The sequence below is a fragment of the Ictidomys tridecemlineatus genome, chromosome 5 (assembly GCF_052094955.1).
Source record: "Ictidomys tridecemlineatus isolate mIctTri1 chromosome 5, mIctTri1.hap1, whole genome shotgun sequence".
NCBI lineage: Eukaryota > Metazoa > Chordata > Mammalia > Rodentia > Sciuridae > Ictidomys > Ictidomys tridecemlineatus.
The window spans coordinates 99,167,493-99,186,170 of record NC_135481.1 but is presented as its reverse complement, the minus strand read 5'-3'; the positions used below and the strand labels follow the sequence as shown (position 1 = coordinate 99,186,170).

General features: G+C 53.2%; 1 long non-coding RNA gene across 1 annotated transcript; it reads right to left on the bottom strand.

Moving 5' to 3' along the window:
* Window positions 1–6,110: 6,110 nt before the first annotated feature.
* Window positions 6,111–10,873, bottom strand: LOC144377893 (uncharacterized). Its single transcript, XR_013439150.1, has 2 exons — window positions 10,714–10,873; window positions 6,111–9,757 (listed from the first exon to the last, which is right to left on the bottom strand). It is a non-coding gene; the product is annotated as an uncharacterized LOC144377893 (long non-coding RNA).
* Window positions 10,874–18,678: the final 7,805 nt, after the last annotated feature.

The following is an 18,678-nucleotide window of genomic DNA, read 5'->3' as shown; positions in this document are numbered from 1 at the left end:
TTTTTTTAAGCTTAAATATGGACAGAACTGAGCGATTCCATCAGGCAATAGAATGGCCCCTTTCCCAACCTGTCCCCAAGAGGTGTTGAGGAGGAGGACAGGTGCCCAAGGGAGGGAGCCGACTTCTGGGTGGACGGAGGATGAGGAACTCTACCTGGAGCCTCCAGGCCGGGCTGGATCCCTGCAGGGACCACACTAGACAGTCCAGTTATGTGTGGATGGCCCAGAGAAGGGCCTGCACCCTGCTTCCTGGCAGTGGCCCTGGGAGGACAGCTGACCTGGAGAATATCCTGCGCAGCAGCAGATTGTGCTCTTGGGGCCTGCTGGCCACAGGGAAGGGCGGGCTGGCCTGTGCATTTTCTTTATTTGGTGACTCAGCCTAGTCCAGAGCCTGAAGTCTGGTCCCTGTCCTTTGGTTCTCACTGCCTTCTTTCCTCCTCCCACATCTCCCCAGGTCAGAGAGGGAGGGAGGAGGGTTCTGATCTCCCAAGAAGCCTGCTCTAAAGAGGTAGGAGGGGCCTCTTACCAGAGGCTCTGCTGCCTGGGGTATTCCTGGTCTCCAGTATAGTAAGTTAATGTGTTAAAATACTTTTTTTTTTTTTTTTTGATATCTGGGATTGATCTCAGGGGCCCTCAACCACTGAGCCACATCCCCAGGCCTACTTTGTATTTTATTTAGACACAGGGTCTCATATCAGTTGCTTAGCGCCTTGCTGTTGCTGAGGCTGGCTTTGAACTTGCCATCCTCCTGCCTCAGCCTCCCTAGAGGCTGGGACTATAGGCGGGAGCCACCGCGCTCATCCCTGTTAAAACACTTTGATTCCAGTTGGCAAACAGCTGCTCCTAAAACAGCCCAAATGCTCCCTGACTGCCCCAGCTTGCTCTCTCTAGGATCTCCAGGACCTACCCCAGATCTACCAACTAGAAGGCCCCCCCCCCCCATGAAGTGGACCCTGACTCAGTACCAGGTTCATTTTGATTGCTGCAGCTGGGCTGTGCGGGTGGTTCCAATGCCTTCGTGCCATTCCTGGTGGGCCCAGGGCCTCTGAGTTGAAGAAAGACCACTTGGGGGACAGTTAGAAGCTCTGGATTTGAGCTGGCACCACCCAGTGTGTGAGCCCGGAGACCAGTCCTACCTGGGCTGCAGGTTCTTTATCTGTGGCATGAGGACACCTGGCCAGGGAGGTCTGATGAGTGTGTGTGAGGTCCCAGCTGAGGTCCAGGGCGTGTCTGTGTGCAGGAAGGGCAGTCCTTCTAGAAACCTGTTTGCTGGAGCGGTGGAGGAGCACTTGGGGGTGACTCATTTCCAGGGAAATGGGCTGGGCCCAGGGCCTTGTGGCATTGGAGGGAGGGTGATCTAGGTGATGTAGGTACTGCCCATGGGGCCTACTAGACTTGGCTCAGCTCCTGAGGTGCACATTTGAGCCCTGTGGAAAATATGGGAAGAAATGAAGGGGTGTGGTCAATTAAAAAAGAGGAAGAACTCTCTCATTAAAAATTGTCTGTGACTTGGTGTGGGGGACGGTGACAAGCTACCCAGCTTTGGGGTCCTTTACCAAAGAGAGACCCAGCAAGGGGAGAGAGACAGTCACCCCTGCCACAGGATGTGTGGACATTAACATGATCCTATCCTGCTGGGGAGGGTCCACTGGAGTGGGATAGGGTGTGGATGGTGCCCACAGCACGGGGCTGAAGAGTGGACCCCAGGCACCAAAATGGGGATAAGCTGGGCTCGTCCTTAAGCACATGTGAGATGCCCTCAAGTTTCCCAGGAGTTAGGTTTTGCTTTTTTCAGTACTGGAGATTGGACCCGGGACCTCACACCTGGGAGGCAAGAGCTCTGGCCTGAGCTACACCCTAGCCCCTTTTCATTCGATTTTGAGACAATCTTGCTAAATTGCCCAGTCTAGCTTGAACCTGCCACCCTCCTGCCTCAGCCTCCTGAGTTATTGGGGATTATAGACTCCTACCACCTCTCCAGGCCTAGAAGTTCTCCATAAGGCCTGGGAGGCACTTTGCAGAGGCCTTGGGCCCTTAGTGACTGCAGTGTCAGGTAGCAGGGAAGCAGGTGGGAGTGGTCGATGGGTCCCTAGGAAGCCAGATGCGCTCCTGGCTAGAGGTCTGGGCTGAGGGTGGGGCTTCATGCTGAACTGATTGAAAACAGTAGAACAAAATTAGGGACTGCTCTGCTTAGAGGGAAACTGATGAGCGGAGAGAGCTGGGGTTTTGAGAAGCCCGCAGCAGCCGGAGGTGGGGACCATGTTAGCAGAAGCTCCTCCAGCTCTGTGGCCTGGCAGAAGCAGCTGGCCGGGTTGTCTTCCAGGGCAGACAGAGAGGGCTGGGCTTGGCTTTTGAATGCCAAGGGCCCTGCAGGTGCAGAAGCTGTAGGCCTCCAGGGCACCCCCCTGGCTCTTACAGGGACCGAGGAAGGAAGATTAGGCTCTGCTGCTTTTGTAGATTTGATACACCTGGAGGTGAGTCGAGTACTTTAATTAATTAATTAATTAATTAACCTATTTTTGGTACTGGGGGACTGAACTTAGGGCTCCTGCCGAATTACATCTCCAGTCCTTTGTATTTTTTAAATTTTGGGACAGGGCCTCACTAAATTGCTGAAGCCCATTGTAAATTCAGAGATCCTCCTGGTGTGCGCTGTTAGCACAAATGGCCGGTATGTACCGTGGTGAAGGCCGAGGGGGTAGCAAACCCCGGATCAGCAGGCAGCGATCCTGTTCAGTATGCAGCGAGCCGCAGGGTCAATCAGCGGATCAGCCGGGCACCTGGCATGGCTCATCTTCAGGGCAGAAAATGGTAGTGGGCTAAAGCAAGAGTCTGGTTTAAATATATATATAGGTTTCGTTAAGGGTGGGACAGGAGGGTAGTTTTGGGGTTCAGTGTATTAGGGTCAGCTGATTCTTTAAGGTAGAACCAGAATGTGAATGTGGAGTTTCCTGGGACTAACTGTACTGGGGTCAGCTGACCCATTAGGAGTCAGGTGTGAGTTCCTTGGTATTCCTTTACAAATACCCTTGGACTTATTTTCCATATCCTTGGCGGTGGGGGGGGGCACCACACCCCAGGAGTCAAGTACTTTAAAAATTCTTCAACAGTGGAAGGCAACTAGAAAGGACTCAACTTTGCCCCAGGAAAGACAAGGGCCCAGAGCTCCAGTTGGGGCCTGCGGAGCTCTTCCAAGGACAGGCTTCCAGTTCCTTCTGGCCTGGGAACACCTCTAGTCTGAGAAATGGCTCTGGGACTGCCACTAGGTGGTGGCTATGTGGGGGATGCAGCTGGTGGAAGGAGGCGAGGTCAGTTCACTGGGGGCTTCCTGCCATCGGGCATGGCTCATAGGCCCCTGCCCCCCATGACCCTTCCTGAAGCCTGTGTTTGAGGCAGGAGCAAAAGGACTGGCAGCCAGTGTAGATGGGTCGGGAAGATGGGGGCTGGTGGGAAAGGAGGTGGAATGCTACTACCTCCAGGACACCTCCCTGTCTGCCTCACCTGCTGCCAGGGTCACCTGCCTCCTCGGAGCCAGGGGTTGTTAATGAGTACCCCCTGGGCGGCTCCCTTCCCGCCTTTAGGTCAGGCAGACGGGATGCCAGCTCTGGATCTCCTTCTGCCCCCACCCCTAGAAGTCTGTCTCTGTTCTATCCTTTAAGTAAAACTTGTTTGCTGCACTCGCCTAGGCTTTTCTCAGGTGTTGAATCTTCAACCTGATTTCCAAAACCAGTGTCAGGTTCACAGTGACCCTGGGAGGGGGCTCTTTCCCCATTACAGGATGGGAAGGTGCAGCTGCGTTTCAAGGTCACGTGGGTTTCAAGGTCACGTGGCGGGTACGGGCTGGAGCTGTGTGCACCAGGCCACTGCTGTGCTGTCCGGGAGGGCCTCAGGGATGGGCCACAGGGCCTCGCCTGTGGACTCCACATAACATTCCAAGCCGTCACTTTCCCTGCCTGGGACAAATATGCAAAAAGAAACCAGCTTTGTGGGCCGGTGGGCGGGAGGCCTGCCCGGCACGGCTTTGAAGTTGGGAAGCCCGTCTGCTCCTTGGCTCCTCGGGTTCCCCCCTGACACCAGCAAGTCGCTGCAGCCCGGGTTGCTGGACCCTGCCCTCCCTGCCCTGGGGGCCTCACTGGAGGTTGTCTGGCCTCGGACCCCTGAGACTGGGAGGCTTGAAAGCCTGGAGCCTGCTCACCCACTCCAGGCCGGGGGACATTTGCATTTTAATGGAGAGGGGATTAGTGGCCCAGATCCTGGGAGATGCCTGGGAAGGAGTCTCCCGGCCCAGTTCTCAGCCGCTGGGGCAGGAGGTGGGGTGTGGAGGCCTGCGGCCCGGGGCCCTGGCTCTCCGACGGCCGGTCTCTGCCAGGGCGGGCAGGCTCTGCTGGCCTGGCTTCCGAGAGCCGGGCTGGGGTCCAGGCCGGCCTTCAGGCAGCTCTTGAGGTTAAGTCTCCATGGCCTCCGCCCGGACACACACTGGGTGGGGTCCCTTCCCACCCTCTTCTGTGGAGCCTGGATCCTTCCCAGCCCTGGCCGGGGACCCAGGCCCGCTCCTCTCCCACCAGCTCCCTTCCCGGCACCGCCTGACCTCGGCCCAGCTGTGAGTGCCAAGGGAGGCCAAGCGCATCTGGGAGGCAGAAGCCAGGCGTCTGCTGGCCCAGCAGGCCCCGGCAGCGATCTGGAGGAATTTCTGAATTACCGACTGGCTGGAGACCAGAAGGCGGAGCGGGCCTGGGCTGGCCCGGCTGGCTGAGGCACCAGGAGCCTTCCCCACGGCTGGGCCTCCTTCCCACCCACTCACTGCCTGCCTTCCCACCTCAGATGTCAGCCTGCTCCAATGGCGGCTCCAGCCCCAGGCGATCACCAGCTGGCCCGCCCACTGCCCCGGTGGTGGGGGAGACCACCCAGGGCCTGAAGGGGCAGAGCCTGTCCCCTCCAGGCCCTGCCTGCTTTCTTCCCCACCTGCCACCCACTGAGGTCAGTGCAACTGACCTTATAGCCCCCACTCACTTGCCACTCTGCCTTCGCCCACCCTGTCTCTTCTGGTCTGTAATGGCTTTGGGATCTTGGAGGGAAGGCTTGTCTAGCAGACTCCTGCGCCCTCTGCTCCTCACCTCCAATTCTCAGTGGAAGGCTCTCATGCCCTACCCCCGCCTTCCCTCTAGGGAAACTGAGGCAGCAGAGAGGCCCTGGGCCTCCTGATACCTTGCAGTCCCAGTTGACCAGAGGACGATGGTGATGGCTCTGGGCCCGGGGCTCTCCATGGTGGGCTGGGCCTCTGGTCCCAGTGGTGTCATGGTCCCCAGAGCTGGCACCCAGGAGCACAGCATTGCCAGCTCCAGACCCGGCCAGCGCCATGCCACCTGTGCTACTTTGCAGCACAGTAGCTGGCTCAGCCTGACCCAGCAGGGAGATGACCCTGGGGCTGTCCAGTCCCCTGAGCCAGCGGGAGGGCAGAGGCGGGGGTCACAGTCCAGGAGGGTCTGATTTGGGAGGTTTGCTGGACTCTGGCAGAGACCCCTGGGCCAAGGTCCAGGAGAGCAGGCAAGCTGTGCCCAGAGCCTAGACACTGCCACTCCAGGGCAGGGAGACGCCAGGCCCAGGAGGCAGGCTGCCCAGGCCACAGCCAGGGCTGCTTCTGAAGCCTCCCCAGCCCTCCAGCCCTGCCACCAAGGCTCCAGCCCCTGTCATTAGGAGATGCTTAGCCAAGGCCTGAGGCCGGGAGTGGTCTGTGCACATTATTCCACTGGTTCTCAAAAGTCCCAAGAGGTGGTCCTGTTACTGTAATACGACTCAGTTCAGCTGCCATAGGGTCCCCTGGGCTGTATTCCTCCTTTTCGGAAGTCCTTACGATGGGAATGTCTGGGTGTCTCCCTGGCTAGGGCTCCATGCATGTCCCAGAGTAGAGCTGCCATTTTCTTTTTGGGGGAAGGGTGTTCCTGGAGATTGAACCCAGGGGTGCTTTACTACTGAGCCACACCCTCAGCCCCCCCCCCCCTTTTTTAAATTTTGAGAGAGGGTCTCACTAAGTTGCTGAGGCTGGCTTTGAACTTGTGATGCTCCTGCCTCAGCCTCCCGAGTCACTGGGATCACAGGTGTGCACCACTGAGCCTGGTTTAGAGCTGCCATTTTAATTTACAGTTGTCATGTGATCTAATGTTCCAGGCTGTCACCCTGGTTGGTGCCACATGAAAACCTTGGCACGTAATAATTCTTCTGTGAATAATAAGGGAAGAAAGGAAAGAGTCCACTGAGGGGGGCAGGAATCCAGCATAGGTCAGCCTGCCCGCAAGCCTGGGTCCTGACCACTGGGCTGCGCATCTCGTGGCCGCCCTAGGGAACCCTTGACACACGTCTGAGAGGCTGGTGAAGGCCCCAGGGACAAACTCAAGTGGAGCCCTGCACACAGGCTGGCTGGAGAGTGGGCAGGACCAGCCTTGGCTTCATGGAAGGAGCTTGGGGAGAAGTGTCCTTCATGGGAGGTCTCCTTCATGGGAGGCCCCCGTGTCTGCTGTTCCTGGGTGACTTACTGCCTTCCCGGCCCTGTAATATAGGGGTCTTGGACATCTGGAAGATTCTGCCCCTGCAAGGGCTGGTGGCAGTCGGGCGTTAACAGGGAGGAGGTTAACTTAGAGCAGGTTCCCAGTCTGAGCAACAGGGCCCTCCACCTCACAGTGCAGCTGGAAAATCTGCTCCTACAGCTGTGCCGGAGCCCCGGCCTCGGGGCCAACCCTTCTGTTAGCCTGAGCATCTGAGGCGCTCACCCCAGGCATGTTTCGACCCAGGCCTGCAGGCTGCTGGGTGGGGCGTCTGCTGGAGCAGCTCTTGGGAAACCCCAGGGCAGGGATGCCAATGGCAGAATCCATTCATGTTTCCTCCATCCTTGAAATGTGTCCCTCGCTTTCTCTCTGAGCTCCTACTCTGTGTCAGGTACGCTGCTAGGCGCAAAGGTCCAGGAAGGGAAGCAGAGCCCTGCACTCAAGGGGCTCATGGTCCAGCGAGGGGGTGACCGGAACTCCAACACACAGGACGATGCCTGTCACACAGAGCGTGGGGAGGAGGGTCCATATTTCCAAGGATGCTTTGGCGGAAAGAAACAGTGGAATCAACTCAAAGTAACCTACATGCACAATATGCATTGCCTTGCTTGGTAGGAAGGGCTTGGGGTAGGGTTGCCTAGCAACTTAGTGATCTTTCGAAGACACGTTGAAGCTAGTCATCTTTTTCCTCTGTCATCCTCTATATTTTTGGTGACACTGCCTGTGGCAGGATGCATGTCACAGTTGCAAGCATCACATCCTCACACGATTGTGTCCAAAATCAGAGTGGAAGGACAGGGCCTCCGCCTGCATTGATTTCCTTTTATCAAGAAGAACAATATGTCCCAGAAGCGCCCAGTGGATTTTTCCCATGTCATTGGCCCCACTGGGTCACACAGGGATGACGAGCGGCAAGGAAAGCTGGGAAATTGAGCACCCGGAGTTCTGGGTTCTGTTTCAGTAGAAGCCAGGAGAGGAACAGTGGCCACTGAGTGGGAAAGAGGTCACCTGCCCCCTGCTCCATCGAGAGCAGGGTGTCTCCACCGTGGCACGGTCAATGCTCTGGCCCGGATGGTCACTGTGAAGGCTCCTCTGTGAACTGCAGGATTTGCCACAGCAACTTGACCTCCACCAAATAGTGGCACCCTTCCCCAAGACATGACAACAACAAACATGTCCAGATATTGCCACATGTCCTCTTGAGGGGAGTAGGGAGAGAAGGGAGCAAAATCACCCCTCCCATTGAGAACCACTGATCTGGATCTAAGCCACTAGGAGGAGTCAGGGAAGCTGTCTTAATTCATCTTCTGAATTATAACAAAATACCTGATGCTGCATAACTCATAAAGAAGTTTATTAATTGATTTTTCTATCCCCCAGTACTGGAGATAGAACCCAGTGGCAATGTATCCCTGAGCTACATGCCCCGCCTTTAGATGTCAGGGTGACCTAAGTTTCCATGACCGGCCTCAAACTTGTGATTCTCCTGCCTCAACCTCCTGAGTAGCTGGGATGACTGGCATGCACCACTATACCTGGCTGAAAAGAAATTTGTTTAGATCACAGTTTGGAGGGTCAAAAGTCCCAAGATTGAGTGGCCCTATCTGTTTGGCTTCTGGTGAGGGCCCCTGTGGCTGCATCACAACGTGGATTACATTTTGAGATACATTTTGAGATGACGGGAAGCCAGAATGTGCTATGGATCAAACCCTGGACTTCTCATGCTAGGCAAGTGCTCTACCCCTGAGCCACATTCCCAGCCCCATCTACCTACTCTTGTGAGAAATAACTCATTTCATGAGACCATTAATCCCGCCTGAGGGCGGCTTCCCCAATGACCTAGGCCCCCCTCTTAAAGGCCCACCACCTCTCAGCATCACCCCACTGGGGACCCAGCTTCCAGAACACGAACCTGTGGGGACAGGAATCATCCCCAAACCATAGAAGGTTTACCCAGGACTGAGATTTGAAGAATGAAGAGTCATTTAGCTGGGGGAGGTGAAAGAGGACATCCCCTTTTCCTTCCTACTCTCTTTCAACAAATATGCATTGAAACTCCCCCGAGTTCTCATACAGCTTGCATCACCTGCTTTATCCTGGACCCCAGTCCTGAGACGTAGGTGCTAACACCCCGCAGACAGATAAGGAAAGGGAGGCTCAGAGAAGTCAGAGGCTCTCCGTGTGGCCAGTGGACAGCACGCTGGGTTTAAAGACCGGGTTCTGGGCTGGGCCCTAGTTCCGTGGCATAGTGTGTGCCTAGCATGAGCGAGATCCTACATTTGATCCTCAGCACAGAAAGAAAAGAAAGAAAAAGACTTGGTTCCTTTCCTTGTTCCCACTGCTTCTCCTTCCACCGTCATCTCCTGCCTGGGTCATTGCAATCACCTTCTAATCCATTTTCCTGATCTACCTTGGCTCCCTAGATCTGTTCTTAACAGGTGGGCCTTTGGAGAGGTGCTGGAGTATGCCATCTCACTCAGATGTGGATTTTCACAATGGCCCTCAGCGCCCACCCTATGTGGCCTCTCTTCTCCCAAGGCCCCCCTCCTGGAGGCCAGCCATGCAGCTGATTTACTGCCCTCAGATGGCCCACACACTCCAGCTTCTGGCTCTTCCTCCAGGGATCCACAGGACTCTCCCACCTGGAGACCCTCCCAGCCCTCCGCCACCCCAGCTCTCTGGAACCTGCTTTCTTGGCTCTGTGCTACCCCCCTGTACATGGACTGTAGACCCGCTGGTAGGGGACTATTTACCAGCAGTCTCCTCTTGCTAGAATGTAAACTCTATTTAAGGGACGGGTTTGGTCTTATTTATTCACTGATGTATCCCAAACACCCACAACGGCACGGACACTTAATAAGTGTGTCCTGAATTTCATTAAAGTCACACTTTCATGTAAACAAATGCACCCTCTCCACTCTTTCTCAGAGGGTCTACATTGTAGGTTGACCCCCTGCTAATTGTAAGAGGGGCGTTTGGTCAGCCTTTTTCACTGCTGTGATGGAAAGACCTGATGAGAGAACTGTTAGAGGAGGAAAAGTTTACTTGGGACTCACGGTTTCAGAGGTTCAGTCTGGTCGGCTGACTCCATGGCTCTGGGCACAAGATGAGACAGAGCATCACCAAGGAGGAAGACAATTTAGGACTTGGTCATCCAGAAGCACAGAGAGCTCTGCTTACCAGTGACAAATGCAACTGTCACTCCAGCTGCACCCTGCCTGCATACAGTTGCCATTCAGTTAATCCATTCAAGTGGCTAATGCAGCCATTAGGGTTAGGATCTCATAATCTAATCACTCATCTCACCTGTAAGCTTTTTTAAATTTGAATTTGAATTTTTTTTTAGCTGTAGATGGACACAATAACTTTTTTTTTGTTTATTTAATTTGTTTTCTTCGTGGTGCTGAGAATTGAACCCAGCAAGCGCTTTACCACTGAACCACAACCTCAGCCCACTTGTAAGTTTTTGGGGGACACCTCACACCTAAACCATAATAAAGGGGTTGTTTCTTGTTTCACAGTATGCCTGGGAACCGCATTTTGAGGGCTGTGGGTTTTACAGGTTTTTTGTTTTTCTGCACTGGGGATTGAACCCAAGGGCACTTAATCCCCGAGCCATATCCCCAGCCGTTTTTTATTTTTATTTTTGAGACAGGGTCTCGATACGTTGCTTGTAAGTTGCTGAAGCTGGCTTTGAACTTGTGCTCCTCCTGCCACAACCTCCAAATCACTGAAATTCAGGTGCGCGCTACCCCCAGCGGGTTTTACAGTTTTACAGTCTTTTTTTTTTTCCCCCTGGCTCAGGGATTGAACCCAGGGGCGCTGGACCACTGAGCCACATCCCCAGCCCGTTTAATATTTTATTGAGAGACAAGGTCTCACTGAGTTCCTTAGGGCCTCACTTAAATTGCTGAGCCTGGCTTTGAACCCACAATCGTCCTGCCTCAGCCTCCTGAGGCACTGGGATGACAGGTGGGCACCACCACGGCCCTGGTTGGTTTTACAGTCTTGAAACAACACCGGGTGGATGGAGCCCCTGTGTGGAGCCAGGACTCAAGGAAGGAGAGACCCTGAGATGCCTCAGAGCCGAGGGGGTAGGAGTGGCAGCCTGTCAGGGGTGACCGAGGGGGAAAGGACAGCCCCCACCCCCACCACGTGTCCAAGGTGTGCTTACGATTGGCTGCTCCAAGGACTTCGATGAGGAGGGAGCCGTGGAGAACTGGACAAGTTGCTCACAGGCTGCAGAACCTTGGAGGCCCGGTCCTTCCAGCACCTTCTCAGCAAGGCAGGCTCAGGAAGCACACTGGCTTCTGCATTGGGAGGGAGTCACCAACTTTTGCAGCAAGTAGCATGTTTGGTGGGGTGGGGGTGGGGCTGCAGGGCCCTTGCTTCACCAAGGCCTCTTTCAAGGCCCCTGCGGATTTGGTGTTTATAACAGTGGAGCTTTTTAAAAATTCAACATTTGTTGTGATCTCCCCTAATCCTTATAAATATCTACTTTCTACCTCTACCTTTTTTTTTTTTGTACCATGGATTGAACCCAGGGACACTTAACCATTGAGTCACATCCCCTTTACCTGTTTTTTTTTTTTTTTTTAGAGACAGGGTCTCACTAAGTTGCTTAGGGCCTCGGTAAGTTGCTGAGGCTAGCTTTGAATTTGTGATCCTCCTGCCTCAGACTCCTGAGATGCTGAGAATACAGGTGTGCACCACTGTGCTCAGCTCCATCTCTACCATTTTATTTACTAATTCATAGTTGTTAAAAAGAGGACTCCAAAACTGCATAAGCTCAGGTCCCACAACCGGAGTCTGCCCAGGGTGGAGAAGCCTGCTTCCCAAGTAGGCCGAGTGTTCTGGTGATGTGGGGTCTGTGGCTGAAACAAGAGGCTTGGCTGCCTCTTGTGGGTACCTAATAAGAATTTGATTTTCCAGAACTTGCGTGGGTTCGATTTCCTCTTTCTGGGCTTTCAGCATCAGACCTCAGAGAACTGGAAAAGTTGTGCAGAGACGGACTTGTGGAGTTGGAGCGCCCTCTGCTGGCAGGCCTGCAGTACAGCCCGGGTGACAGCATGCTGGCCCGGCTGTTAGGTTTCCCCAGAAGGCTAGTGGTCTGAGCCTCATATCCCTCAAATCCCCTCTTTCAGGGCATGGATACACTGGAGCATACACACACTCAAATGTGCTTATATGTTCACATGTTCCCTTTCCACCCAACTTGGGGTAAAACCCTGGGTGTGCTGTGATTCAGTTCCTGCACTTCCCCACACTTGGCATCAGACTCTGCTGGTTTAGGGGCCCATCCCGCACCAGACTGCCCAACTTCAGATGCCAGGTGCCAGTGAGGTTCCCAGGGTGCCTCACTTCTGATGGGACAGCTGTGAACTTCTTCCCCTCCCCCTCCCCCCTTTTTTTTGGGTACTGGGAATTAAACTCAGGGGTGCTTAACAAAAATATTTTTAATATTTTATTAAAATATTATTAATAAATATTATTAATAATAAATAATAATAAATAATAATTAATAATAAATATTATTAATATTTTAATAAAATATTAAAAATATTTTAAAATATTTTATTTAGAGACAGGGTCTCAGTGAGTTGTTAGTGCCTCACTAAGTTGCTGAGGCTGGCTTTGAACTCTATCATCCATGGAATTTACAGGCACGTGCCACCACGTCCTGCAGCCTTTTAAAATATTTTTTAAAAAATTTATTTTGAGGAAGGCTGTCCCTAAGTTTCTTAGGGCCTCCCTAAGTTGCTGAGACTGACCTGGAACTTGTGATCCTCCTGCCTCAGCCTCCTGAGTCGCTGGGATCCCAGGTGTGTACCACTGTGCTGGGCTCCAAGGATTTTTGAAGCTCTGTGCCAAGAACTGGGAAAACATCCTGCTATATTCTTCTATTCTACCTTGACAACCACACACAACCCTGATTGTGGCCCAGGTGTCTTGGAACCCACAGCAGCCAATCACTCATCCCTGCCCAGCTTCGTTCTCGGACTTCCGGGGGGCAGTGGTGAAAACACCGACCAAGGCCATTCAAGGGTCGTGCTGCTGTCCTCCCATAATGGGCACCCCTGGGCCCCTGGGCAGCCTTGCCCACCCTCCTGAGGGAGATGGTTCCTTTCTCTGGTTCAAGGTCACTGGCCAGAAGCCAGCGCTCAGGATACAGACTGGTCTTGCCAGACACTGTTTTCTTTTGTTTAAAGCAAAACAAACCCCACACCTCCACTTGGCAAGGCAGGCCTGGTCCTCTGAGGACACTATAGCTGCCACTAGGACAGACACCAGAGGCTGCAGCCTGCACCCCTGACCTGCAGGCCCTGGACCCTGACTAACCCACCAGCATCGTGGCCACCACTGCCCCCAAGAACTCCACTGGGATGTGATGCCCCAGCCACCAGAGGGACTCCTGGGTGGCTCCTGGTTCCTTGGATACCAGTTCCTGAATCCGGAGTGGGTGCTTGGTGTAGGTATGAGCCCCTGTCACAATGCCTTCCCTGAGCAAAGGAATGTATATATGTGGTACTGAGGATTGAACCCAGGGGCGCTGAACCACTGAGCCACATGCCCAGCCCTTTTTATTTTTATTTGAAGACAAGGTTTCACTTCGTTTGCTAAATTGCTGAGACTGGCCTTGAATTTGCAATCCTCCTGCCTCAGCCTCCTGAGTCACTGGATTACAGGTATGCCCCCACCCCAGCAGTGCCCTCCCACCTCCCTCATGATTCTTCTTAAGAATCTGGGCAGATCTCTGGGTTTACTTAAACCCTGGGCCACAGCCCAAGCCTGGAACACCTCCCGAAGTACTGCCAAGGACATTTTGGGGATGGCTGCTCTGTTTGGCCCCTAACAGGCCTCTGCTGGACCTATAGCGGCTGCAGCCCCGCCTCTTACAGCAGAAGTCTACAGTACAGAGGTCATGCTTATATTAGGCCCCGATGGTATGCCAGGCCTGCAGCTTAACATTCCATGTGCATCATTCCAATAAATAATTTTTCTTTTTTTGGTGCTGGTGATGGGGCTCAGGGCCTCTCACATGCTAGGTATCATTAGATTCAGAGAGAAGGCACTGCCCAGTCACAGAGCTGGTCATTGGTAAAGCCAGACAGAATTCAGGCCCGGAACTGTTTAAATGCCAGACTTCACATGTGCAGCCACTTTATGGTTCTGACAGACAGATATTCCACGCAATGTCTGTCTCCCTACCTGCCATCTCCCATGGTATCCGAGCCAGGCCCAGGGAGCTGGGGAGTGGGGCCAGTGGGGGCAGCAACCAGCCCTTGAGAATCTGGCCACAGCAGAGCCTCCCGTCTCTGATTTCGGGTCTCTCTCACTTGTGGGAAGCCTTTCTTACACATGATTGGGCACCTCCCTGACTGGGTGTGAGGCGTTCCGGCCAAGCTGGGTCAGAACTTATCCCCACCCTTCTAAGGTGCGAGAGCCCATCTGTGTGGGGGTGTGACTGACCATTGGCCCTGAGACCAATCACTGACACTGACCTGGGAATGCTGTCCCCCTCGACCTTCATTGGATGGAATTTTTCCCTGAATTTCTTGTTCCCCAATAAAAGGCCACTCTGGCGAGCTCCTTCCTCTCTCCTGCTGGTCTCTTATGTAAACCTCACTACCCCACCAGGTGGCTCCGAGGTAGGAGCCAGGAAGGGCCGACTCTGAACTGGGCAAGAAAAAGGTAAATTGAGTTATGTATCTTTATTGTGATCTCACTAGTTAACTAATGTGCTTAAGGACCTCTAGTATGAAGCTAGTGTGCTGGTCGCGGGGCACACCCACTAGCCAGTCGGGTCTGGCCAGAGCTCCTCTGCTTATTAGTTTACTTATTCATTCTGGTGCAGAAAGGAGGTCAACAGAACATGCAGCTAACTGCCCCCTCCCCAGCTCAACCACAGCTGCATGGGGCCAGTAAGCATCATCTCAAAGACCTCAGGGAGCCAGGGCCACAGGGCCAGGGTCTGAATCTCAGCACTGCTCATTACTAGCTGGGGGGAACTTGGGCAGGGTGCTTAACGTCTCCATGCCTCTATTTCTCTAAATGTAAAATGGTTTATTAGAAGCGCTTACCACACAGCCACTGGTAGGATGCAGCATTGGTGCAAAAAGTTGACCTGAGTCGTGTAAGGAAGGAGGCTCAGCCCGAGGCCTTCCACACCTGACTCTGCCGCTCTCTGCTGCTCTTGCGAGGCCCCTCCGCCTCCACAGCGGTCAGTACCAACTTGCGCGCTTGTGCAGTCATACGGTAGCAGAGCCTTCTCCAGGGTGGGCAGGCTGGGGCAGGGACTAGTTAAGAGCTGGGCCTGGGGGCCCATTCTCTTCCTGGGCGCGAGGTAGTCACCAGTAAACATGATTCACGATGAGAACTTGGGGTCTGGGGAGGTCTGCCCAGGCATAGGCTGCTGACCCTTGGGGTTTAGGTTTCAGGCTGGGCTCCTGGGGCAGAAGTTGGAGAGGAAACCCTCTCTGAGTCCAAAGCATCGCCCTCCGAGGACTTTTGGAGTTGAGCTGACATCTAGTGGCCAGAAGAAGGCATGACTCCACCTTCGGGGGCTCTGGGGCTCAGCCATCCATCCCTCACCCACCTGTGGGGGCCTGTGTCACTGCATGGCCTGGAGGGCCGAGGGTGGCCGGCTGGGTGGGTAGTGGTTTCCCATAATCTCCATCATTCCCCCAAATCATTCGATCAAACCAACAGTGGCGGCCTTTTTCAATTCTGAGAAAGAACAGAAGCATCTTGGGGAAAAATGCAATTTTTATTGATCCACAGACATTACAGATTTGGGATTTGTCCAATACAAAGGCTGCTCCTTCCGGGCTGCACACCCTCCTTAGGGTTCCACCCCGATCCCAACAGTTATTGGATGCTCCATCATGGAGAACTCTGAGAATTTCATGGGCTATAAAGATTTAAGAGCTCAAAGCCCCTGGGGCTGGGGATGTGGCTCAAGCAGTAGCCGGCTCGCCTGGCATGCACGGGGCGCTGGGTTCGATCCTCAGCACCACATAAAAATAAAATAAAGATGTTGTGTTCACCAAAAACTAAAAAATATTTAAAAAATTCTCTTTCTCTCTTAAAAAAAAAAAAAACCTCAAAGCCCTGACTTTGGAAGCTTGCCTTTCTTCTGGGGACATGTCCACAGAGCACCCTGAGGTGTCTTGTAGATGTTTCAGCCTGGAAGCTCCTGGTTGCTTTATTTTTTCATCAACCTAATTTGGCCTCTAAACCCCTATTTCACCACAGTTGGTGGAAACTCAACTTCAGGACCATGGGGGTTGAGCCTTACCTGTCAGGAAAGCCCTGGTTATCTGTCCACACTGATCATAGTGTACAGGGGACAGTTCCCACCCTTGGTGGTCCACAATGGGGACTACTAAGGTTAACCCTCCAGGGTGCCCGTTCCACCCACCTGAGCTGAGTTGGCTCCTGTTTTCTTGCTAAGCTCTTCCTGCTTCCCAGGGAATTTTAAAACAAAATGCAGAACCCCGGGCTCCTGGGATGGGCTGGGAAGCCTGTCTTTAGCAGTTCCATTTTTGGAGTGGAACCACTGAGGTTCCAAGGTTGCACAGCCAGGTCGTGCCGGCCTCGACTCGATGCCAGGTCTCTTGGTCTTCCACCCCAGGCTCCCTGCTTGGGACCTGTTGAGATTTGCTTCTAAAGGGCTCTCCCCCACCTCCTCCGCATCGGTTCCCTCTGCCACTGCCTCTCATTTCAGAAATCCTTCCCCTTAGCTGGACGCTGGGTGCATGTCTGTAATTCCAGTGACTCAGGAGGCTGAGGCAGGAGGATTGCAAGTTCAAGGCCACCCTGGGCAACTTAGCGAGGGTGTCTTAAAAAAATAAATAAAAATGGCTGGGGATGTAGCTCAGTGGCTAAGTGCCCCTAGGTTCAATCCTCAGGATCAAAAAAGAAAAAGAAAAAATCCTTCCCCGTGACACATGGTTCATAAGGACCATGACAACTGCTTTTGTCCTCTGACCTGTCCCTGGCCGGCTCTTTTCCTTCTGCCTAGAAACTCTGTTCCAGACCCAGTGTGTCTTTGTGGCTCTTCACGAGACCACCCAGAACATGTCCGCTGGTGGTCACTCAAACCAGAAGGTGCCCCTACAGAAGGGCACGCTGCCAGCAGCCCAGAGACACACCCAGAACCGAGCCAGACTTTATTTGCTTGTGCATAGTCCTGGCTATGGCATTTGTCCCCTGAGCTTCTGGTCCCCTCACTGGTCTTCACTGCCGCCATCTGACTTGCCAAGACTTCTCGCGCAGCGGAACTTCTTTCCAGATCAGTGTTGTTGCTCTGACTTCTGCCTTTTGAAAAAACTGGTATGAAAGTTAGGGAATGAGGATGACGGAGGGTCAGGACGAGAAGCTCGTGGCTGATGGGCGAGAACCTTAAGACTGCCTCAAATTCAGACAGGACCATCCAGAAAGGTCTCTCTTGGGTTGGCAGGACACTGATGGTGGGTTCTGTTCCGTGTTGGCAGGGGGCTGTCTCAGAGCACTGGTTTGCAAGATTGGCAAGGGTGGGGCAGATTTAAATTTCAGAATGCACCCAACCTTGAGCCCAGTCAATGCTGTGCACCCCACCAAACCTACCTTAGAAGAACACATGTGTACAGACACTGTCTACGCAAGGGTGTTTGTGACTGCTATTTGCAGTAGCAAAATATTGGAAATAGTTTAAGTGTGTATGAAAATGAGATTAGATCACGAGGCTGCTATGTCATGAAACACTATGTGGTGTTAATACCGTTCCAACGTGGAAAGGCCACCAAGATGTAATGATAGGGCAAAGCAAGTTCAGAGAAAATGAAAGTCTGCCTCTATTTATGATCAAAACCTGTGTGCCAGCATGTCTGTGTTTGTAAAATAAAATTTAATAAAAACACATATGGGCTGTGCGTCTACCTACCATGTGTCAAGTATTGTCCTAAATGCTTTGCAGGCATTAACTCATTTCCTCCTCAAAAGCTCCAATGCTGTGCCTACTATTATTGACTCCGTAATACGGGTGAGGAAACCGAGGCACAGGGAGAATGGGAATGTGTCCAAGGTTGCCCGGGAGTGATCTGGGACTGGACCCAGGTGCTCTGGCCCTAGAGCCCATGTTTTTAACCATTACTGGTCTCACGCTCACCCTCGCGCACACGTGCATACACATACTGGATTACAAGCACTTGAATTTGCTCTGAGAGTCCTTTGGGGAGCAGAGTAAACTGGGAGAGGAGATTAAAGAGGGCCTTCATTTCTTCTTTGCTATATCCCCAGCCCTGTTTTTTTTAAATGCTTTTTACTTGTTGATGGACCGTTATTTATTTATTTTATTTGTATGTGGTGCTGAGAATCGAACCTAGTGCCTCACTAGGCGCTAGGCAAGTGAGCTACCACTGAGCCACAACCCCAGCCCACAAGGAGATATTAATTGTGACAAAAAAAAAAAGATTCATGCAATGATAACAATTACAACTCTGCACTTCAGTAGAACTAGTAGAACAGTGATGTACGATTTCAAGGGGCAATTAGAGGTGGCCCCAAAAGCCCCCAACTGGAGACTTGGGGACTTAGGTCCCAGTTCTGCCTCTCGATGACAGTGTGACCTCATCTGCTCACCTGAGGTGTTTGCCCAACTTGGGACCTTCTGGAACCTGAGCTATACCTGGGTACTTCCTGCCAGATTCCCGAGGGAAGGCAGGAGGAGGAGGTCAGGACAGAGGCCAGCGAGCAGGGTAAGAGTTGGGAGCCCTTGGGGTGTGCAAACCTGAGCCATCTATGAGGCTCCTTTTTGCTGGATTACTGTGTTATCACCCAGTTTTAAGATGAGGGAGCCTGAGAACCCCGTGCACAGCCTCACCCTTTGTAGCCAGTCAGCCTGCCCTTCCCATCTGTGTTGGGTTTCTCCATATGGAAGGTGCTGAGCCGGGACCAGGGCAGAGGTGCTGGGAGGAGCCTGTGTTGCAGGACCAGATGGGGGCCCCTTCTGGGGTCCTGGAGGACACAGGCAAGGATCCCTAGGGAGCCCATCTGCAGACCCCTGCCTGGCAGGGCAGTGTCCACCTGCACCTCTGTGAGATGATCAAGAGTGGTGGGTGAGCCAACAGGTTCTAGAACCACAGGGACCTGAGGTCAA